General features: G+C 38.2%; 1 pseudogene; it reads left to right on the top strand.

Moving 5' to 3' along the window:
- LOC139709187 (F-BAR domain only protein 2-like) overlaps positions 1–25,772 on the top strand; it is a 169,081-nt pseudogene that overhangs the window by 21,221 nt on the left and 122,088 nt on the right.

The following is a 25,772-nucleotide window of genomic DNA, read 5'->3' on the forward strand; positions in this document are numbered from 1 at the left end:
GCCTTTGCAGTGACATCTGTATGCAAATGGAAAAGAAAAAAATGATGAGATATGTATAATAAGCAATTGGAAAAGAGATGTTGATATGGAATTTCTTTGTGATTTTTTTTTTCCCGTAACAAACATAGGGATATTGCATATGGGAAGATAAAGGAGGGAGGAACATTTATGTTCATTTCCAGTATACTGGAGATATGTTGTGTGTGGCGTCTCTCAACTTCTGTACTGAAGTCACATGCGCTCCTGCTATTAAAGCGAATGCAATTGGGAGTCTCTCATATGGTATTAGCATGCCTGATATGCGCCAAAGAAACTTTTGGGAATAGTAGATGTCTCTTTGGAATCACCATGCGTGCCTTCGTGATTGAGTCCTAATGAGCGTGGAACTTGTCAATTAGTCGCACTGTGGGCGTGTCCCTCAGTTCAAGTCGCAAATCTTCAATTACGGAAAGTAAGTCATTGCCGGTATCCCTCTGTAAAAAAAAAAGAGAGAGAAAAAAGAGAAAAACTGAATCTGAGGATGGCAACTCCTTGTTACGTATGACTTGTTGAAAGACATTTATGTTGCCAGGTGTTTTCACATCTATGGAACGAAACACTATGGTGTCTGTGACTATCAAAAAAACAGAGAGGCCTTTTTCCCCTGTTATGTCTGTATGTGGACAGCATAAAACAAATTATGAATTATATTTATAGCATAGATTAGTGTTGAGTAACTATGTAGACATAATGTTTGTAGTTTTATGTTGATCATAGAAATGCTTTCAAGAAAGTGATTGTTGTCTACAAAGATAACTCTTGAAGCTCCAATGTAAATATCAGTGACAGTCTTTGAATTTGCCATCTTTTAAGAAAAAAAAAATTGTCAAAATTTATAGGAGTAGAGGTTTTTTTTTCCCCTGATAAAATGAAAGAAGGCCATCACACAAAATATACATGTGCAACTATGACCATGACAGGGAAGACATACTTGAACACAATATATTTTGTATTGATCTTAATCCATTTCTTGTTTTCTTTGCCATACCATGATCTGTTGTTAATCCATTATGCTAATCCCTTGTAACAAAAAGGAAAATTTCTGTGGAAATGTGCATGAACAGAAATTGTGGGACTTCTGATTGGGCAGCACTCAAAAAGAAAAAAAAAACACACAACAACTTATATTTGTTTCTTGACAAAATAGTACAAAAAATGTAGGGCCTACTGTATCTTTAATACTTGGGGTTCTTGTCTCACCAACATGGTACTATGATACAAGGGGGAAATATTTCTTCATTATCTACACAGTTTCTCATGTAGGTCTTGTAAGAATACTGAATAGGCCTATATGGTCATTTCACATTTTGGTGAGGAAAGGGCATGTTCTGTAGATATTGCATTATACATAGGAGGATCCATGAGATTATGTTGGAGTATTTTTGGTATTTCTATGAGAGTGGTAAATCTATCTCTAATCCATGGTGAAAGCATTGTGGCTTTAGAATATTGGAAAAAAAAACAACCAAAATCACAGCTGGCAGTCAGAAAACCTGTCATAGCAACATGCTTGTGGGTCAAATGCAAACTAGTGATATGCCCTAGAGCTCTCAAAATAGCTACAAGGCTGGGGGAGTTGCCTGCTAGTTGTTGCCCATTGAATGTGAGTACCATTCTGGCACCCAGACTGTGCTTTGAAGCCCCCCCCCCCCCCCCTTCCCTCCCACCATACCATGTATGATACCGAGTAGTGTGCATAATTTGCATTATTACTCTCCCCAGCACAAAGTATACTTGTATAATATCTTTGTGAAGGGATGAAACACACGTAGGTGGATACATTATGGCTGTTCTGCCAGAATACAGAATACTGTAAAAGTGGGTTCTTTCGCGTACAGATACTTTCGCAGTTTCCATCAGTGCCGACTTTTTTCGTGTGTGTTTAAATTCGCGGTCGGCAAAATCTGTGAATTCACAGTTGGCAAAAACTGTTTTATTTTGCACACAAACATAAACTATAATCCAATTATTCTTTTATCTATTAAATAGAAATTAGAATCAAATGCAGGCTTACCTGAAATCCCGTCTCTCGAGTACTTTATAACATGCGTGTAAAACTACAGTGTATTGTTGCCTAGATAACCTACATTGTGCGGTATCGCTGTGTGTGTGTTGACCATCAATACACTCAATGCGCGGAATCTTTGTGTGTGCATAAGCGCAATAGCATTGTAACAAGCGGCAAGTTCAAAACATTTCCTTGCGTGGTTAATTTCGTGCAACTTTTCAAAACATTTTCATGTGATGTTAAATTCGCGGTTCAACCTCAAAGCGTGAAAAGCGCGAAAATGAAACCACCGCGAAAGAAACCACTTTTACAGTATTTGAAATCAAAATATGGATTATGAGGCACAAACTGTCTTCAGTGCTGGATTCTGGCTGGTTGAGACTCAAGTTCACACTTTGATCTTGAGTCCTTAAAGAATTCAGTCATAATGTGTGTGGTCCACTGGCTGTTTCCATACAATTTCTTTTTGTTTTGTGGGACAAGACATCTTTCGGTATGAAAGGGACCTACATATTGTAGGTCCCTATTGAGGGCAGGTGGTCAACCATGTTTCAGTGTCTAAACTGGCAATTTTATGAAGAGAGGGAAGACAGATGGAGATGGAGAGACAAAGCAACAAGGGAGGAGAATAGATTGATGAGCATTTACAAATGTATTGAAATGATTGTAGTGAAAAATAATATGTTTAATGGTTTCGTCTTCTTGTTTGTTTGTTTTTTTTGCCACAGGGGGAGAAAAACCAGGGCTTTGCATGTCTGTACAATAATATGAAACATGGGCAGACGTCGACGAAAGAAATGGCGGAATTCTTCAAGGAGAGGTAAGAACCCAATGTTTAGTCTTGAAGTGATATTGTTCAGTGCTAAAGATTTGTTGACTCACTGCTTGTGTTGGTAATTACTTATGTATTATTCAAAAATTCATTGTAGATATGTGCACCATGATACTTATATAAAATCATAATATCTACATGTAATTCTCAATGCAATATTGCATTTGTGACTAGAAAAAAAGAGGGAATCAAATTCTATACCATTTAAAGTGAAAACTAAGTTTCGGTAAGTGCTTGAGAACCCGTCTAGCACCATTTCATTTTTGCTTGCAATAGATCGAAAGAGTCCACTAAGAAACTTACCTGGCTGACGCGGTTTGCCAGAATGATGAGTCAGTTTGGAGTATTTTGAGAAAAATAATAATAGTAGGAAAACCGACTTTTATTCCAGAAGGCTCCAGACTAACTCCGTCTCGGGAAAAATTCGACCCTACTTCAGACAATTCACACGCAGTAAGTGATCGCCACATTCTACTGGCCACTGCATAATACCAAATGAGGCCTAACTGAATGGACAGGAAAGTGCGTGCTAACGTAATCCTGTACAAAAACAAAACAAAAATGACAGCGCGCGGTCCTCAGTTGCTGAGACGTGCGGTCTTTGGAGTTTTTGTTGTTGTTTATCAAGCGCCTTTGATTGTTTTAGAGGTGCTTGATAGGCGCACACTAATTTTGCATGCGTGCAAAAGAGGTTTTTGATGCGCGCGTTGTAACAACTCGGACCATTACTGCGAGTAGCCAGAACACGAGGTGCTAGTTTATACAGGCCGCTTCCATAGAACAACACTGTACAATCAGAGGGACAACCATTACAACTCATCCCGCCGTCAAAGCGAAGCCGAGTTATCCCCGAGTCCGAGTTTAGCCTGACCCCGTTCGGGTAAGTACTGAGACTGAACCTTTTTGGTTAATATTTCACATTTTCGTCGTTACCCATCGAATATCTTGTAATAGCATCGTTATCCTGCACATTTCCTAAGCATACGTTCACATTTGGGAGCGAAATTTGACAACTTTTGCAGGCGTACCAGAACTTTGTTTGGGCTTTAAACTTACATTTAAATTCATGTTAAAGCACATAGAGCAAAATCTTATTTCAAAGTATATCAGTGCTCGGAGCAAAAAAAAAAAAAAAAGATAGATATTCTTTGAATTTCTTATGATCACATTTGAAGAAAGTGTCAACCATGATATTCTTCTGCATGCCACTATTTTTTTTTCCATTGATGTATAACCAATCTCTGACTTTAAAAGCCCATTTGTAATTGAAACTGCAGTTTCACAGTTTCTGTGCATTAAAATTCCTTGGTCCATGTAGAGAAGGTATTTAGTGAAAATTCGATGGTCTTCCTAACAGTGGTTCATGAAAAAACACAGTAAAAAGAACTGTGGGTTACAAGCCAAAGAATTGGTCTTTGCTTTTGATGTATACAAGTGGACATCGCCATATCCTGCCAAAACTGGATTTTTCTATTTTATTTTAGCGTCACAGGGACTTAATGATGAACACTGAGAGAGAGAGAGAAAGAAGAAATTATTGTATATTTGTGTGATGTGTATGTTTTTGTGTTTCTGTGAGAGATAGAGAGAGAGAGAGATGGGGGAAAAGGATATTAAAAGAGAGATTATCCAGTGTTAAAGATTCAAAGGATCACAATTCATAATTGGCCCAACTTGGGATGTGTTTCAGTGGTAGAATGGTTTGGTAGCTGGTCTGGATTGGATCCAGTCCCTGATGCGGGCACTCCAAAAATAGGGAGTTTTCGCTACACAATGGGAAGACTGAGAATACGCAGAAGCAATCAGCTGTGACAGTCCCTGTACTCGGACGCCCGTCCCCATACTCGGACGCCCGTCCCCATACTCGGACTCCCGTCCCCATATCAAAGCAGTTTGGCTTTCCTGTACACGACGGAGACGTATGGACAAGATAGCTGATTGGCTGGCTGGCTGGCTGGCTGACTCCTGCCCAGCATCGGGACCGAACGTTATTTTGGCCGAGTACCATACTCGTTTTCCCCAGGACGTGTGCAAAGTAAAGTTTGCACACGGCACACTCAACTCCTGGCCGTGTCGCGCTTGCGAAAACTCCCTACTAACCCTTCCAGGAGAACCCTTCCTAGTCCAGCATGTGCAGATTTCTGCTCTGTCTTCATTCTATTGTAAGGGATTGATCAGTTTTGGTTGAGATGGGGATACAGGTTTCCAGCTTTTTGTGAGATAAAAATGAGAAATCTCTTATAAAATAAGAAAGAGCAGACAATTCTAAGAGGTATTCTAAGTTTATTTGATGAAAATCATTTTGAAATGGCTGAGATATCAAAAAAAAAAACAACTAAGTAAAACAAAGAGATCCTTCAAAAAAGTGGGTCCCACCTTTTGTTAGGACATCTTTGTGGTGGATATATCTCAGCCATTTCAAAACTAATTTTCATCAAATTATGAATTCCTCTTTAATAGAATTGTATGATCTTTAGTACTTCAGAAGTGGTTTCTAATAATCTTGTAAAAAAGCTAAAATCTGAAACCACCATATCAACCAAAACTTTCCCTTTAACTCACAACATTCCACTCTGTGCCCTTCAAACTTGCAAAGTATCAATAGATATCTCTTCGCAAGGATACAGATTGAAATGAACAGTTTTTATCACATTCCAATAACATCCACTTTGACGCATCATTTTTGATATATCTACACATCCCCACGTCAGTCTCCATCTGAGTATATTTATGATGAATGCGACTCTCAAGATGTGTCCAGATCCCCATTTTATTGTGTGGTTTTGAAGAGAGCTGTATCCTACATCATAAAAAAGGCATTTTCTTCGAACGATTCAGTGGCATCCTTCTCTGGCTCCCTGAAGTACTCGTGCCCCACATCGAGTCAAATCTCATCGGCGGATCCCTTCACAGTGACATCCAAATAGTGCAGGTTTGCAAAATCGTATGACGTCTGCCGTCAAGGAGATTTTTCTTTTTTTCTCTTTTCCAAAGGAGACATGGAGCTGCAATGTGAAAACATTTTAAATGTTTTTAAAGAAACAAAGAGGAAAAAATAGAAGTTGAGATATGTTGCTTTATGCTCTGCGGTTCTCAGTTTGCATGTGAGTTGTTGAATCTATTAAGGATGCAGGGACACTGTTTTTTGTTTTTTGTTTGTTGGAACCAGGGAAACTTTTTTTTTTTAAATGATCAAGTTGACTTTTGTAGTAGACTCAAAGTGAAACAAACAGAAAATCAAACATTCCAGCAAAGGCGGACAAATGAAAATAGAGCTGTATAGTTTTATGGTTAAACACAAGTTTGTGAATTATCTTTACTGTCTTAGATAGAGTCCTAATCAGGTATACTATGGATATTAGATGAGGCAGTGATCACTCATGCTACCCAAGTAACTCTTCTGTCAGATTGTACCTAAATACCCCTTTCAGAGCAAACCTCAGAGATATTCTTTGAGAACCCCAATATCATTAAAAATGAATTCCGGACCAGTCTAAAGTGTGTCTGAAAAGATGTAATTTTATATAAAGCACAACACTATGAAATTGATCAAATTCAGATAGAAGTTTTTTTGGAAGTTGGAAATTGTTAAGTTTACACATTTTTTCGCAAAACAGGTCCCTAACATTTGATGTCAGTATGCAAATGAGTGAGGTGATGATGTCATCATCTGAAAATTTTCCATTATTAATTCATTACATACACATACACACATACACACATACACACACACACACACACACAAAATGATAAAACATGATGTTATTCCTGGCTGGATAACTTGAAAATAATGATCAGTTAAATATATTAGGATTTGAGACTGGGGTATTGCATTGCATTAACAATGAACCAAAAAAAAAAAAAAAAAAAAAAAAGAGAGAGAAAAAAGAGGTATAGTCAAGATTTTGTGTACGAGCTTCGATGTATTTGGCAAATTGTGAGGCGATGACATCACCTACTCATCTTATTTGCATATTGATACTGACTGTTCAAAAAAAATGTTTTTTTTTTAATGTTTTATAAAAATTATCAAGACTTTACAATTCAAACTTTCTTAATACTGTTGTACATGTAATATGTATTCAGTTTTGATCAAATTTTCACTGTTGTACTTAAAATACTTTACACCTTCTTTTAATATCAAACTAAGTTTTAAATGGTCCAGAATTTCCATTGAAGAGTATTTTGTAAATGGGAGATTGTAAATTATGCAAAGTCTGAAACTAAGGCTACAATTTGTAGAATATGTTTTTCCATCAACTATCAACTACAAACTGGTTAATTGTGTGCTGAGTATTATTCACATAGGAATGATTTTTGTGTGGATGCCAAACTGTGGGATTGGCCTTGTTCCAGTTACCCATGATTAACCTCTTTCGACCAGATTCTGAAATCCCCATAGATGTACTGTTCCATGAACTGAAATTTTCATGTTATGTATGCGTGGATATTTTTGCAAATTGCCACCTGAGACATTTTCACATGTTGTTGATTTTGTGGTTGTAAGGATCTCATAATTGTTTCTTCACCATGCCATTTATATAAGACTGAGTACATGTATTATAAAGATATTTAAGCAACAATACTAGTACTAATTGTTTTCACTCTGTGATTTATCTGTACATAAACAGGCAGTGTGATCTGCATTCAAAATACTGTTTACAAATTATGCGTTGTTATGCCCGAGATATCACTATCTTAATATGGCCCACATGGTGTGCTGGACCTAGTAAAGTACTAGTTGCACGTGATTCAGCTCAGGAATAGCTTGATTTTTTATATATTTTTTAAATGATATTTTTTCATGGTGTTGTTTTTATCTGGTGTTTTTATAAATTAGTGTGTTGATATTTTCATGGTTCAAACGTAGTTTGTAAACAGAGTGAACCACTAGGCTCTCATTGGCACTGTGTAAACAGGGCCATAGGTGACTTTTGACCTGTATTACAAAGGGGCGTGTTTCGGAAGGGGTCAGCTAGAATTCAGGACTGTCTCTGGCAGGAGACTAGCAGAATCTTGCATGCAGAATCAAACAAAAATACATTATCAATGCACCTGATATATTGTGGAACTTCTGGCCTCTTGTAGAATGACGACAGTGAAAGAGGGCCATTGGGGACAGTCATAAAGGTGGTAGGGATACCGTACCCACCTCCAGTCTGTCAATTATTGGTAAGCATTGACAGCCGTCTCAGTTGTTCCCGTTCACACACACTCACACACACACACACACACACACAATTAACAGTTTTTAAAAAATAATTTGGTTGCAAGGCCCGAAGGGGATTCAAAAACGTTTGATTTTTGTGTGTGGACACGAGAAAATCATTAACTCTCGTGATATGCATCACAAAAACCATTCCAACTTGGTTTGAATTTTTTTTTTCTCCTTAAAGGGGATGGCTAGTAACTGATCAGTGGGAATCAGTGGTAATGCTGGGTGATGATTGTTCCAATCCTTGTGGGATTCATTTAAGAGTACATTATTGTTGTGTGAAAATTGTGCACTTCAGAATGATCTCATAATATTCAAGTAACGTGCAGTTCAATGTTTACACGTGAGCGTGCCTGTACAGTGTCGGGGCGATCGTTAACCAATGTAATGGGTACTCTGGTTTATTGGGGTAAAATGTGCTGTTATTACCGACTTGATACAATTGAACCTACAATTGTAGAGCACTGCATCGCGTGCCTTTCTATGACTATGACAACTTTAATGCGAAGCATTTTTGAAAGGAATGACCTAAAGATATGATAATAGAATATCAAATGGACCTGATTCTTTTGTTACATGTTATTAAAAAGGTTAGGAGAAAGATTTATAAAGAAATGTACCTTGGCTTTATGTTCATGGAATTTATTGAAGATGATGACTTTTAGCATTGATAGATGATCTGGAAAATTGGTAATCATCAGTAATTTGTTCTCATCCATTGTGATATTTCATGGTTTATCCCCACTGTTATCAAACAGGCAACACGATCAAGCTTGTCTGTACATTGAAGCCCTCCTCCCATCTTATACTGTTGCATACTTCCCACTACTCAGCAATACGCCAAGATAGAATCGTAAAAGGAAAGCCAAAAGTCTGTGCACTTTATACTGGAGCCTCGCACAGTCAACAGATGGATGTTGACTGAAGCGTCTGTAAACGTGCGTTTGTGTTTGCGGATCAGTGACAGCAGTGTTTACCGTATTTTGAGGACATCTTCATTCTTGTACTGTAGGAAGGGAGTCATGATACTGTATACAGTATGTACAACTACACAATAATTATGTACAATGTGTAGGCCTATACATTGGAGGGTCGTTTACACTTACAGTAAATACCACCGTATTTGAAATACCATAGTATTTCGTTTGGTATTTGTAATGTGAACGCAAGTGCCTCATGAAATACAGTGCAAAATGCAGTGGTATTTAGGGTGGTAATTCAAACTTTGTGCAAATTACGCATGTGATATTTGAGTGTGAATCACGTCATGAATAACCACTCTTCAGACAGTGGTGTTTTCCTCACGTGACCATACATTATACAGAATTCTTTGTCTTCTCAACGTAGGAGATACGCGTACATGTATGTACAGTGCTTACCTTGGACAAGTGTTTTTTCGGGCCAGAAATATTGTCATATTTTGTGAACAATCAGCAGTACCAGCTGTACGTTAGTATCCATTGTACGGTGCACTCCCGTTAAAATTAACACTGTTATAACATGGTTATAACGAATTTCCGGTTATGACAAAATAAAAATTCAGGCCACAGCATTATCGGCTCTACGTATTTCTATTGTTTATTTGTTGGGTTATAATGAAATTTCGATGTAACGAAAGAAAACTGCCAGTCCCGAGGATTTCGTTTAATATAACGGGAGTCCACTGTACTGTGTTATTTTGCCAATCAGAATGATGCCAACAAATCACTGTGGTGTATCCATCACCATGGTCAGTTAACATTCTGGCTTCCAAGTCACAAAATGGCAAGGTTTATAAAGGTGTAATGTAATTGTAGAACTGAAGGGGTCGGTGCAATATAGTGCTAACCCACACAATAGTCATTTTGAGATAATCGCTGTTGAATCTTTGGAAAGTCCATACATTGTACATTAATAAAACATGAATGCATGCATTTTTTACCATCTTATTGGTTGAATTCAAATATGATATTTTCATAGAGGTTACAGTGAGGGATAAGGATTATGAAAATGCATGTAACTCAATTTTGACCAAATTGTGTGTTAGCGCTATATTGCACCGACCCCTTCAACTTATTCACCAGTATTTGTCCTTGCGAAATGAAAGCAGTGATATGAGAACCCTGTGAAGTGATGAAATATTGAATGACAGTTTATGCACTTTGTTATCTTTGGTGTGAGATAATTTTTTTTTTTTTTATGACACAAATTCATAGAACCAACTTAGCAGAGTGAGAAGAAAGGTACATGTACATTAGTTCACAGCACATGCACACACACATACACACACGCACTTACACACACACATACATACACACACACACACACACATCTTTTGTCTTCTTTGTTTTTTTGAATGGTATTACTATGATGCTCATGGGTACAGTATGCCATTTTCTGTAGTTTGTTACCTCACTCAGTTTTTGTGCAATTTGACTTGAAGTTGGCATTTGGAAGTGGCGTGATGGAAGTGGCATTGTGTTGTGACATTTCAGTATGTGACAAGTTTTGCATATAACGTGTACCTCTATTGTATTACGATTTGTATAGATCTGTTTTCTTCCGTTCCCTTCAATTTCTGGGGAATTGTCCAGTGGTTGTACATGTACCTTGAAGATGAAACAGGGAATAATTTTCCAACTCAAATTTGATTAGCAATTTCAGCTGATGAACAATATTTCACATGGTATCCTGTACACTTCTATGGAAGAAAACTGCTACACAAAAGATAGTTTGTGTAGCAGTGGTGTAAAAGTGCATAGCAAATTGCGATACGATACCTGGAAAATTATTCCCTGTGAAAACATTTCATACTAATGAAAAATGTGAAGGCATGCTTTGGCTCTATTGCAAGAATGTGAAAGACATGGAATATTTGAAAATGCAAATTAATTCCTTTGTAATGTTATGAATTTTAGAGAATTCCATATTCAGACAGTATTAGGTCTCAATCTCAATATTCCTCCTTTCCTTCTTCTCTCTCCCTTCACCCTTTCCTGAGCCCCTTCCTTTGAAAAGAAGTATGATTATTGCACAAATTTAAAACCATACAGTTTATGATTTTTGAACCTATTTCTTCCCACCTACTCATACATATTCTGTACTTGAATATTGTGATTATGTTGTTAATGTGCTTTGGAATGTGATCTTTGCTAAGAAAAAAATTCTGTGATGCAGTATCAAATATTCATACATGAAATAATTTGTTACCAAGTATACATAACATTGACATGCCTTACTTTAGAGAGCTTATACCCCTTTCAGTAACTCCCCTGGCTAGCGCCAGGCCCGAGCTAAGTCGTAACATTTTGAGTTGATGAATGGGTCGGGCCAAAGTGGCCCGCGCCAGGAGCAGGCCAGGAGCGGGCTATTTTGGCGCTGTTGCAGCTAGCACCAGGCATGGGCCTGGCGCTGATCGAAGAGTTTATGAACGATAGCAGCACCAGGCGCGGGCCAAAATTCCTTTCACGGTCAAAGGTCACAGCTTACGGTGCTCAGCTCATAAGCACGCGGCATGCACATCAAATATCGCGCAAAAATGCACTTCCGCTCTGTCCATGACGTGTTCAGTTACCATGGCAGTTATCCCTTACGTGGCTGAGTTCGTGAATGGGTCATCGTAAAAGTAGCGCGGCTCTGCTGTAGTTACTGAACGCAATTTTTACTGCTTGCCACGGGCCAAATTAGCTCGGGCCAGGAGCTGGCCAGAAATGCATGAGTTACTGAAAGGGGTATTAGTTTTATGTCACAAGATTGCTCTTAAAAGCATAGCGCTGGCAAAATTCAGCCAGGGCTGTATAAAATTGTCCCAGACCTTTGATCCCTCCATTTCATCAGGAATAAACATGCCATATAATTTGTGAAGTGGGTCCCCAGTCCTTGGCTACAACTTACAAGGTGAAATTCCTAGCTGGTGCTACATGTAGGTCAGAGTGGAGCTTTGGTACAAAATATGATGGCATCTCTTATTTATGTTGGCAGGGAAATGGAGTTGACATTGCCAATCACGTATCATGCTTTAGAATATAAAAGGCCTGTTCACACTGGTACAGGTATGCTGAGAAATGAGGTTAGGTCCAAGGTGTAGGCCCTACACATTAACAGTAACAGATTGCATGTAGACATAGATGAGAAAACTGAATTGTAATATGACAGTCTGGAGGGAAATACAAAATTGAAAATGCAATGGATTAAGTGTAGGCCTACATAATTGTTCACAAATTATGTATTCAACCATGACCCCCCCCCCCCCCCCCCAGTACAGAGTGTGTGGAGTAAAGTCACGTTTACATGGGACACTGATTTTTTTTCCCCAGCCTATGTCAACACAGCACATGATGGTGCTAACAAGTGTGCGCAGTTGCAAAGTATCAGATGCAGATGCTAATGAACATTATCTCTCATGGCAGCCAGCTAGCTTTAAAGGGAAGATAAACCCCAAGAACAATGTGGATTGAGTGAAAGCAGCAACATTAGTAGAACACATCAATGAAAGTTTGAGGAAAATCGGACAATCGATGCAAAAGTTATGAATTTTTAAAGTTTTGGTGTTGGAACCGCTGGATGAGGAGACTACTAGAGGATATGACGTATGAGTGGACAATAATACAAAGAAAATATAAAGGAAATTCAACAAAAATTCACTTTTCTAGAGTTATGAAAGAGCAGTGGACCAACCGCTTTCAGAAAGCAGGGGGAATAATTGCTACCCTTAACATATGTCAATATCAAGTTGATGGAATTTGTAATTTTCATGAAAAATGGATTTTTGTAGTATTTTCTTTATATTTTCTTGGTATTGTTGTCCACTCATACGTCATAACCTCCCGTAGTCTCCTCATCCAGCGGTTCCAACACCAAAACTTTAAAAATTCATAACTTTTGCATCGATTGTCCGATTTTCTTCAAACTTTCACTGATGTGTTCTACTAATGTTGCTGCTTTCACTCAATCCACATTGTTCTTGGGGTTTATCTTCCCTTTAATACTCCTTGAGAGCAGAAAGTTTACAATGCAGAGTCTGTCAAGTGGTGTTAGGACTGAAGAAAGCGCTTTCGCTTTTATGCCTTTTCTCACCACATTTGAAAATGCTCGCATGTTAAAAGTCCAGTCTAAACCTCACGCCATGTGTGTGAACGTGCCCACTGCATTGTTGCTCTCCTTCTTGAGCTGTGGTTTGGTTCCTTTAATACATCAGTGTTGTGGAGCATTTTGTAGATCCTGATGGACATCTGATCTTTAAAAAGAGGATGTAAGACTGTTAATTGATACAGGAGGTGAAAGCTTGTGTATGTGCCTTCTTCAATACCTGAAACAGTTATGATGCAAGTGGGCGTATTTTCTTTCATTCTTGTTTGATATTTATAACCATGATTTTATGATGGGTGGTTCCCGCTTCAAAGAACAAAGTAAAAGGATGTTTTCATCCCCTGAGAGGAGAAATGCGTTACAAGAGAGGATTGGATATGCACCGTGTAGGAAATGGTGGGCAAAGGCTGTGTCTTCACATTTAGCATCTCGTCCCCATGTACAAATGCAAAGATGATTTTATCAATGTCTCAAAACCAAAATGGATGGGATTACAGTCTATCAGTCCACTCGGTTATCTGTGGAGGTGAAGCCATCTTGTACCAGATATGAGAAATCTGAATTGAATTTCTTGGAGGGAGTTCTAGGAGCAAGGGAACAAAATTTAGGCGATTGCAAAGAAACCTGCTCAGAGTCAGAGTGGCTCCATTTTCTCTCACAGACTGCAATATCAGCCCTGATGTGATACATTGTATGTGCATGCCTTGCACGGTGTATCGATGGAAAGCAGAATGTTGTTTTGCAAAATTTCTGCTGGTGAGGCAGTGCATGCACAAACACATTGGTGAGACAGTTACTTAACGAAAAAACAACAACAACATTGAAAGGAAGGTAGCATGCGATGCATGCATGAGGAATAGTTGTAGTTGGGTTAGGGAAAAAAGAAAAAGGATAAAAGTAGCTTCTTGTCTACTTAGGAAACGGGAGAAAACAACCTGTGAGTGATCTGAATGGCAGTCAAGCGGGGTTTTAAATGCATTCGGAGGGCGCAGTGCGGTGTTTCTTGTCTGTCTGACGACCATGCCCCGTGAACTGGTGATGTATAAGGTGCTTTGGATGTTAGTCTTTCTTTTCAGACAGCTTTAGCATATTACCTCCTTCTTTCTTGTTCTTCTTTCAACAAAGTAGAGGCTGCCATGAGGTACGTGTATATCAGCATACTGGTTTTAACCTTGAGCATAAATCTTAAGATATGGATTGTAATGCAGATCTAGAGATTTGGACCTGCTTGTGAAACCAAAAAAAAAAAGTGATTATTTTGGTGTACTAGTAGGGTAGCCTGCAAGATTTAGGGCCCGACATTCTTTTTAGCTCTGTATAAATATTCAATTTGAAACAATGCTACCATATAGAGGGCCATCAACGCATGAGCACAGCACATCGAGAACATAATATTTGCACTAATGGTCAATTCCAGCGTAACGGACATGACATTCAGACCACTTTTTTGTGATTCAAACCATCACACAATGAAATTGGGAGTCTCCAAAAGATTCTAATTTAGTTTATCAGACACATTTAAGTATATGTAATGTACACAGAAAATTTCATGGAAATTTATCAAGTGGTTGTTGAGAAATTGCATTTTTAGCGAGCGTAACGGACATGACACTAAATGGACAAGGTATTTTGATCTACTTACCATTATGAAAATTCCTGTGAATTTTTGGATAAGATGCAGCTGGTTTTGGTCTTGATTAAACCTTTCGGTCATGCTTTATTCATAAAGTCCTAATTTAGAGTAGTTTTACTGTTCATTATTTTTTAATAGTTTAAAATATTGCGTAACGGACATGACACTTCGAGTGTAACGGACATGACAGTTTTGTCCACTTTTTTTAAGCTAAGAGAATTTTTTTATTACAAGGTATAGCAGATATTCAATTGTTTGCATAGTAAGGTTTGAACATAGGGACACACATCATAACTGCAATCACGTAATATTTCTTATATTTATATCATTTTAGGGGGCTTAGTCTTTGTATATATTTACAAAACAAAGAAATATAAAACAAATTCGCTCCTGCACCAGCTAGCTACAATTAGTGACAAATTTCCAGTTACTACCACCTACCATAGCTAAATAGGACATATTTCTATCTTATACTATGGTTATTTTTCTCTTAGTGGCCTAATATTTGATACTTAGTATTATACACTAGCGTAACGGACATGACACCCTTGTAAGGTGAACCATATTTTCACTTCTTTGTTTCAAAATAAAAAGATTAAAATAACTGCACACTGCTAACTACATTATGTTCTTGAACAAAACATCAAAAAGTCCTTTTATTGCAGGTTTCAGTGATCTAACAGCTACTCTAAAGCACATGGAGTACAATGCCCAGAGTACCACAATGGCATACATGTACAACATAGAAGACCATGTCTCCATATCTGCGGATAGGCAAAGAAAACAGAACGAACCAAATCTGTATGAAATAAAAAGTTTGAATACAACATCATTAAAATGCACTCAGGATTGCATCAACTTTTATGCAATGAAACAGGACCACAAAACTGTTTGGTACCATTATCAAATTAGTGTTATCATCTGAAAGAAATAAGGTATGACAATTTCATTTCTGCAAAGTTCTTTCATTTGGCATTATTGTCATCCTTGGAGTAGAATCATCCTCTGTTATCCAATCTTGGATAGACTACTTGTGCATTGTAAAAATTCCACTGCTAGTACCAGTACTTTATCATTGTCAACAAATGCTTTCTTTTCTTGGCTAGAAGTGAATGATCAAACCCCTTTTTTCTGAGAATTTTCACAACATATAATCCATTTCCATGTAGAGTGGTCACCTGGGCAACAAAGTATTTCTTGTTTTCTTCACGACAAATTCAACTCGTTCAAATTGTATAATCAACTTATTGCTTGCTTAGGCACTTCTTAAGGCTTGCCAGAGTGGCGTACTGGTTACATTATTCTCACCAGCTTGTGAAGTTAGGACTTTTTGAAATACTGGATGCTTTCCGTACCAACTAAATGATTATACAGTGTACCTTTCAGTGGATAAACATCTTCTCATAGCATCTCAAAATTGTGCTTTTTGTACGATGCTGTGTGCTGTCATCACGATACCAGTATATCCCTTGGCATAGAGGTACATCTAGTTTAGTTGTATTGATGAAATGGATAGCCAGCATTCAGACCGACTTTCTCTGACGATAGAGCTACATGTACTGTCAACACGCTTAATAAAGCAAACATTTCCATTCTCGGCCCTCTTGGCAAGTGATATCTCATTAACATGCCACTGAAGGTGTGGATTTATATAGTCATAGAGATGAGAGAGGTATGTATGGATGCAGCACAAACTTTTTTCCAAAAAAAATTATGAGGCAACACCATCATTGAAGACATTGATGCTGGTGACATTTGGATTCTTTGTTGTTGTATCATCATGTTCATTGGATGCACGAGGATCCATTTGTGCAGGAGTTCCTGGCTGTTGTGTTGACTCCATGGTGGATATGTGTTAAATGTGGTCTACAATGTACTTATATGTAGAAAGTGCTCATTTTAAGTATTGAAGGGAAGGCCAACAATGAAAACTCCATTGTCTAAATACTCCTTGGAATGACAGCTGCTGTTTATCAGTCAGGATTACAAGAGGTGGGAATGGATCAAACCGGTGTAACAGGGTAGCAAGATCATCTAAAATCAACAGTCTTCCAGTGGCAGAAAGCAAAGTCTGCTTGTTTTTGTTTTATTGAGTGATGTGCGGACTTAATTATTTACTGAAGTACAGAAATGTCCTACTATCCTCAAGCAATTAAAACTAATCACCACCCTGTTTCACTGGGCCACAGTGTTATTTTTGCCACTTGTCTAATATGAGGTGTCATGTCCGTTACGCAAAGTGTCATGTCCGTTACGCCATTTACAGGAAAACTAGAAGTGGTATAGAAAAGTGGTTTTCACACATGCAAGGGGATTCAATCCTAACATAGAAAATGAATTTACAGCAACTTTACACTAATTTCCTCTTGGCTATGAAAACTTATAGTGAAAAACATAACGGACATGACGCTTCAAATGTTCTGGAAATCACACAACTTTGAGGATCAATGGGTCAAAAACTGATGAATGCTAAGGAAGTTGGTTGTGATTTTCCGTTGATATATTCACTGGACTATAATTTAAAAGCTGAGCAAGGCCTCTAGGACATATCTGGCCTTCTTTAGAGACAAGAACACTAAACTCTTTAAAAATAGCAAAATTTTTGCGTCATTGCGACACATCATACAGTATTTTCATTGACTGAGAAAAATACAAAATTTTGTAATGACAAAGATGCGACTAGTGAAAAATGAAAATATATATGATACTTTCTTAGAATATTTGAGAACTTAAGTGAAACTCAAAACTTCATTTTTTCACCAAAGTGAACATTTCTCATGGAATTGCCCTAATATGAATACTTTAAAAATGATGGTATGCATGTACCTAACTTCTTGTCTCTTGAAAGTCTTGAAAAATGTAAAAGAATAACTGTTTATACCCCATAGGGCCTACATCTAGCGAGTCCAATTTTTCATGAATTGGGACTTCCCGACAATTTTGTCAGTGGTTAAAGGACAAGTTCACCTTCATAGACATGTGGGTTGAGTGAATGCAGCAATATTAGTAGAACACATCAGTGAGAGTTTGAGCAAAATCGGACAATCCATTCAAAAGTTATGAATTTTTGAAGTTTCTGCTGAGTCACGGCTGGATGAAAAGACTACTATAGCTTGTGATGTCACATGAGTACAACGATATAAAGAAAGAATAAAGAAAATTCAACATATTTCCATTTTTCTCGCATAACAAAAGAACACTCGACTTCTCTCTTTCAGAAGGCAGGGGGAATAATACTACCCTTAACATACGTCAGTAGCAAGTCGAAGAAATGTGCACTTTATTCAAAAAGTAAAGTTTTGTGAAATTCTCTTTTTATTTTCCTTATATAGTTGTACGCATGTGACATCATACACTGTAGTAGTCTTCTCTTCCAGCAGTGACTGCACAGATACTTAAAATATTCGTAACTTTTGAACGGATTGTTCAATTTTCCTCAAACTTTCACTGATGTGTTCTACTAATATTGCTGCATTCTCTCAATCCTTATGTATATGAAGGTGGACTTGTCCTTTAAATTCAAGATTGAGGAATACACTGAATGGAGAAATGAGAAATGTATGCGTGCACATTACATTTGTGTCTGGATCAGAGTAAATATTTTTGTGTGTTTTTAAATTCCCGAATGGCACCTGACTCACGAAATTTGCAAAACTAAGAACCTTGCGAAATGTTTGGCATCATGTATTACAGTACTTCTACATCATCCAATTCAATACACCAGCACTGCAGATTACTTTAAAGAGACTGTTTGTTGGTTACGTACTGTAGGTGATAAAATTGTTCTCGGATTTTGATCTCATAAAACTGTCTGTATTACATGCCTTTATGCCCTGCTAAATATTTACAGATCTAGTGTCCAATAACTTTATTCATAATCAAAATATCTATAGTTGGATACGTATGAAATGTTGGGACTGGAATACAGAGACTAAACCTTTGGACTGTCAGCTGATGATGTGTGTCTTTTGAAGTGGAATGAAAAAATGGGAGAGGGGGAGGAGGAAAATGTGTGACATATAAAAAAGAAATAATTTTTATGATGTGTATACGGAGAGATAGAGGGATGGGTCTTTATTGCATGCTTAAGATATTAGATGGCAAGTTTTTAGATCATATTTTTGACCAAAGTACAAATTAAGGCTGTGTTTATCTAACTCAAGAGAGCGGGGTCACATGGCGTTTATGAACATGATTTGAAATGCTATTCTCGGGGTTGCTGCATAATTTATCTAACCATCATAATCGCGATTCGAGTGATGTCACTGCGCAGCTGCTTTGCGCCGCTCGACCTTGGAAGTAGAGTTCAACTGCATACCACCAAACATGCCTTCATTCGCACACAACTAACGGGTAGAAAACACAAATGGCACACGCCTTTTTCTGCAACTGGAAACAGTTTGAAATTGACCTTGGCAGCTCAAAGATGTAACTGCATTTCAAAAAGACATTGTGTTTATCTACTGGCAGAAAGACGATTGTAATCTCAAACGCATTTAAATCGTCCTTTGAATGGCATTTCAAATTGGCGTTTCTAAATTCATTTGAAAACATGGTTGCGTTTATCTATCACCTGAAAATGTCTCATAAATCTACGCATGTAAGATCCTGATTTTTGCCTCAGAAAACTTTAAGATGAAGGCAATCAATTAGCGTAGGATATGTAGATTTGTATACTGTGTGGCGTGGGTGTGTGCATGTGTGTGAGAGAGATATGTTGCAGGCAGGTAGATACATACACTATCCATTGTATGTTTACATTATATACAGCCTGTGTATATCATGTCTATGCATATATTCATACAAATATGCACACACTATAAACATTGTAACAGATAAAGTATGCAGTAGACACAGAAATGGAAAGATATGTATCTATTAGAGATAGCTGTACAGATGGACAAATTTAAAATGGATGCATACAAATACCTAGCCTTGTATGTGTAGGTTGATAGACTGAAGCAGAAAAATATAAATTTCTCAAGGTAATAAGGTTAAAAGGTACAATGTAGCTAGATAGATAGATTCGTAAGGTAAGTATAGGTTAGAGGTAGCTAGATCCTATAGATAGATTTTATGGTAAGTAGGTACATGTAGGTTAAAGGACAAGTTCACCTTCATAGACATGTGGGTTGAGTGAATGCAGCAAAGTAGAACACATCAGTGAGAGTTTGAGCAAAATCAGACAATCCGTTAAAAGTTATGAATTTTTGAAGTTTGTACTCAGTCACGGCTGGATGAAAAGACTACTATAGCTTGTGATGTCACATGAGTACAACGATATAAAGAAAGAATAAAGAAAATTCAACATATTTCCATTTTTCTCACATAACAAAAGAACACTCCACTTCTCTCTTTCAGAAGGCAGGGGGAATAATATTACCCTTAACATACGTCAGTAGCAAGTCGAAGAGATGTGCACTTTATTCAAAAAGTAAAGTTTTGTGAAATTCTCCTTTTATTGTCATTATATAGTTGTACGCATGTGACATTATACACTGTAGTAGTCTTCTCTTCCAGCAGTGACTACGCAGATACTTAAAATATTCATAACTTTTGAACGGATTGTCCAATTTTCCTCAAACTTTCACTGATGTGCTCTACTAATATTGCTGCATTCTCTCAATCCTTATGTATATGAAGGTGGACTTGTCCTTTAAGGAAGAGAAAGATAAAGAGGATGAACATAGATACAGAGTATACTACTAGTAGTCTTGTGCGTGCTCACAGACTGCAGGGTAATTGGGAAGAACAAATGAGACATGAATATAAGGTGAGCCTTCATGTACGTGAAGTGTGCCTCTTACGGTGTATCAAACCTGTACACTTCATAAAAGGGAGCGAAGCATCGTCGTTGTAGTATACTAGATATAGTAGAGTTTCTAGGAGCTACACAGTGAATGCAGTCCTCGGCAAGCTACCCTAGAGTAGGTAGTGGGCGTATTGTGTGTGTGCGTTAAAGGCCTGAATTGGAGTCACATCGATCCCTTTTTGTGTCATGAATCGAAGCTTTATAACTGAAGCCCTATCTCATCGCATCCTTGGTATCAACCAACCTAGCAGTTACAAATGTACAGTCCAAAGTGGAAGAGATAAAGAGAATTCCATATTCAACATATCATTTGTGTGTGTGTGCATATGTGTGTGTGTGTGTGTGTGTGTGTATGTGTGTGTTTGTGTGTGTGTGTGTGTGAAAAGCACCTTCCCTCTAATTGTTTACTGACTAATTCAATGTGTGTTAAAGGTAATATCATTTCTCCTGCTTTCTGAAAGAGATACAACTATACACTATATGTCATGTGATCTTTCATTATGCTAGAAAAAAAAAAAAAGAAAACATGTGGAATGCTCTCTTCATAGATAATCTCTCTAAATTGATTCCCTACTATGACATCACATATTCTTACTAGCTTCTTATCTTGCAGTGAGGATACACAGTTTTTATGCCTCCACCACGAAGTGTCGCCGGAGGCAGTAATAACCAAGACTCTGAAAATGCTTAACTTCATAGTGGCTCATTAGGTTGTTGTTGTTGTTTTTTTTTTTCAAACATCACTGACACCATCTCTACTCACATTCTGCATTCACTGTACCCACATAGTCCCTTTAAATCAACCAAATCAACAGCAGAGCTTCCACAGTTTGCATATAAATATGCAGTATTTTATGAAGTATTCATTGCTGTGTTGACACATCAGGGCATTGCTAATTCTAGCCAGACTTGTGTAGTAAATGCTGCAATGTATGTTGTGCTGTACACTCTGTCCATCACTATATTATCATAATGACCCCAAATGGACTAACCGGTTCATGGTTCCTTGATACATGCTCTCCTGTGCAACATTCATGGGCATCTCTGAGAAAGTAATCTTCTTCTTTTTTTTATCGCAATGCCAGAAAGCAATCATCCTTGCATGAAATTTCCATGAGTAACACGTGAGTCACCAGACACACGTGCGCTGGGAGTTGACAAGGTAAAACGGCAGAGAACGACATAGTAGAGAACTTGCAGCACGACCAACCTGTAGTCTTAATTTCAGGTGCTCCAGAAATATGTGCACACGTTACTCTGAAGGTTTTAGGCTGTTCCATGAGTCTCAAATTTAATAGAGAGATGTCTTCTTAAAAAGCCTGATAAATGATGATTTCTGGGTTTTTCTCCTTAATCATAGATGTATGGCTCCAATGAAACTAAAGTTGATCCAGGTTGGCCCTACATATTTTATGCAATGATAATGTATATGTGTACAAAACTACATTTATGTGTGTGTGTGTGTGTGTTAATTCAGAGTGACAGTACTTGTTTGTTATTATTCTTGTTTTGTTTATTAAACATGCTGTAAAGACAAATGCGCACTGTTATTGAGATGATTTATTGACTCTGCCATTATTCAAAAGCAAAAACAAAAGAACAACCACATACATACATACGTGAGATGTACATAGCCACACAGTCACCCAGTCAAAGTACACATACACTTGTTGGTACGTGCTCCTCGAGACATAATTGCTCTGCAACAAACCACAGATAGAGCATTGTGCATAGGTGCCTACACTTTTATAGGTAGTTCTTATCTAAGTATAGTACAGTGCAATATTCATACTGACAGACAGACAGATGTACAGACATTCTATTAAATGACAAAACAGATGTTGAATGCACAAAATGCAGCAGGATGCCAAAATGTAGCTAATACCCCATGTCATCACCCTGAAATGAGTAAGGTGTAGACATTTTTAGTAACATGTGGTATTAGAATGTCATTGTATTAAAATTATGTACGCTGCACAGTGTACCACTGTAGCGAGTAGTCATCAACATGAGCTTGCCATTGCAGAGTCAATTCCCCAATATAACGCGGTGACTGGGACAGCTTTTGTCTGTCTTTATTAATTGCCATCACTCTAAAGGCCGTGTACAGTAATTTTTGCACGCAACGTCAACAGTTCGCCGCGATGAATTTACAACCCCATCACAGTGGGATTGAGGACTGTATACTAACCTCGCGGGAGTAATTAAGTGTAGACTGCTGCATCGGGTTGTCTGTGTTTAATATCAAAGAACCGTGCAGTGCAAATGTGTTGTGCTTTGTCAGTTCGAAACGATGTGTGTTCGTGTGTGTTTTTAATTCAAAGTGGACATCCGTAGCCCATGCATTGCCGTCCCCATGTGTTGCATGTATACGTTTGTCTACTCGTTTGTTTAGAATGGAGGAATCAGCCTTATTGAATGCTAGCATATGGGTCATCTGTGGGTCTTTTTATTTTTACATTCTAGTCCAACTGATCCGAGTTGGCCAAGCCTTGTATATTTGCCTAAGTCACAGAAAAGAATGCCACCCAGGCCATGAACTACACTGTATGCCAGTGATGCCAGATGTAGTATGTACTTGTGGGAGACATCCTGGAATAAAATCCACCCCCAGTTTCAAGTTGATGTTGATGAAAGAGAGGAATATTTAAATTGAAACAGAGCGGTGGAAGTTTCCATTTTTATTGGACAAGAAATAGGAAAGTTATGGAATTTGAGAGTTTAATAGTATTTTCGCAAAAGAGTGATATTTGTTTAGCATAAAATATGCAAATTGAATTATATGATGGTATTCCCACCATATTATTTTCTCATTGATACATGCAATTAGAAACTATGCCATAAAATCATCATTAGTTTCAACAACATAATAGCACTTTAAAGGGTGCATACTGTCATCTACCACAGCAATTTAAAACCCATTCTGCAGGTACTACAAAAGGAGTAGTTGCTTTTATGTGTGAACGGGTCCGGGACATTCAGTCATAGGATTCACTTGTTTAATAGGAGATTGTGTATGTGAAATGGATGTGGTTGGGGTGGGGAGTTTCTTGTGTGAGAAAAAAAAAATTAGAGAATCAGTTCTTTTCTTTCATTTGTGTAGACATAGTCTGCTGTTGATTATGAATTTTGGGGTCCTGAACCATAGGCACTCATAGTGCCGCTCTGTGTACATTATGTATGGCATATCAGTTACCGACAAATTACGTATACAATGTACATGCCCTAATTGAACATAAATTTTGAATGGAGCAACTCTGGGGCTCTGCAGCGCTGTAGTGATCAGCAGTGAGCTGAAATGTGCAGGATGGTCTGCTGTGTTTTACTATGAGAATATATATATGGGAATAATTTTGGTTCCACCAAACTCTGTGCCCAAAATTCTTGTTAATGTTCAGAGATGGAGTATACCTCAACAGGAGCAGGGAGTCAGGGGTTTGGGACTCTGCAGAATTTTTCAGAGTTGGTAGGCTATCCTCTTGGGGAGCATACTGAATATTTTCTTCATCCCTTTAAACATTTTTGTTCTTGTTTGTATTTACTCAAGAATGGTTATGGGGTCCTTAAACGTTGCATTGAAAAGTCTCTGAAGATTATCGCGGTGATATGGAATCAGTCTTGAGAGCAAGAAATCATGAAATCGTACACAGCGGAGTCAATTGTCTTTCTCTTTTCTTTTGTTTTCTTCGGTTTGGATGTACTTTGTCTGCATATTTTTGAAAAGAGTACATACACACACACACACACACACACACACACACACACACACACACAAAAGGACTGCTGAGGCAGGGGGAAGGAAAGAGCGGGCAGACTTCATTAATCGGGCCGCCATCGATCAGAGTTGGCTGACGTCCGTTGCATTCTCTGGTTGCGTCAGTCCTCTGCTGCCCCTTTTCTTTTCTTTTCTTTTCTTCTTTTCAGACTCCTGTCTTGAAAGTTTTTCCATCTCGGGCAGACTAGAAACTAAACCGAATTCGACAGTTTCCAATCATGATCATCGGCATCGTATGATACGAGCCTGTTGCTCCTCGTAATAACTGCATTGCAGTGTATCTTCAGATGTCCCATCATACAGCTGGGAGTACTTACACCGGGGCCAGAGGGATTCGCTTGAAATAGAAACTTCTTGGAACCCCCCCGCTGGTAGTTAGCATTGTTATATCAACATTAATATAGCATACAGTCTTGATATCCATGGGTCTGCAAATGTCAGTCGTGTCTTTATTTATCTGTAATTCCATGTGATTTTATCATCGACGGACATTTCATATGAGTTTTGTCAGCTGCCTATTTCACGACTCGCCACAGATGGTTTCCCTCCAGCTATGGATGAAGATGGATTCAGATGAATTAAAACATTCATTTTATAACACAGTGCAGAGCTGCCAGGTTTCCTCGAAAATTAATTACAGCTGTACTTGTGCCTGCTGTGGTAAACAGCATGTAAAAAGAGGCTCCTTGATATGAAAATTACTCATCACCTAGATCCAGATGCATCTGACATCCACAGTCTAGTATCTTTCTGATTTTGATACCTGAATTTTGACAGCCCTGCGAATGTTTGTCTGTCTGTCTGTCTGTCTGTCTGAAGGATCATTTCTACCTCCTGCCAGTGATGAATCTGTTGCCAGCTTGTGATACACAGTTTTTCCTGAGCACTTTTAAACCCACTCCAAGCTGTTATACCCCCATTCCACAGAGATTTTCTCTCATAGGTCACTCATCGAAAGCAAAGTTTGTTGCTTCCGGCCACCCACCAAAGTGTACCGGATCACAGTCTGATGAATGTGACTTGTGTTGGTAGACTATCAGGTCAGTGTCGAACATGTCAGGCGGTGATCCGATGAGACAAGATCGTCCGATGAAGATCATTTGCCACACGTGTCATACTTGCCTAGTAGTCAGCCAACAAAGTCAGATTCATCAGATTGTGAATCGATACACATCGGTGGGTGGCTGGAAGCAACATTCTTTGTTTTCGATGGGTGACCGATGCGAAAAAATCTCTGTGGAATGGATGTACTGTATATGCCATATATTTTGCGAGTCTGAATTTTCGCGAATCGGGAATCCCCGACGATTTCGCGAGTGGTTAAATTCGCGATCGTGGAGTCCAAAGGTATTGAACGGAGAAATGTACACGCGTACGTCACATCCACATCG

The sequence above is a fragment of the Diadema antillarum genome, unplaced genomic scaffold, assembly GCF_040938485.1.
Source record: "Diadema antillarum isolate AM-2024a unplaced genomic scaffold, OU_Dant_1.0 seq00001411_RagTag, whole genome shotgun sequence".
NCBI lineage: Eukaryota > Metazoa > Echinodermata > Echinoidea > Diadematoida > Diadematidae > Diadema > Diadema antillarum.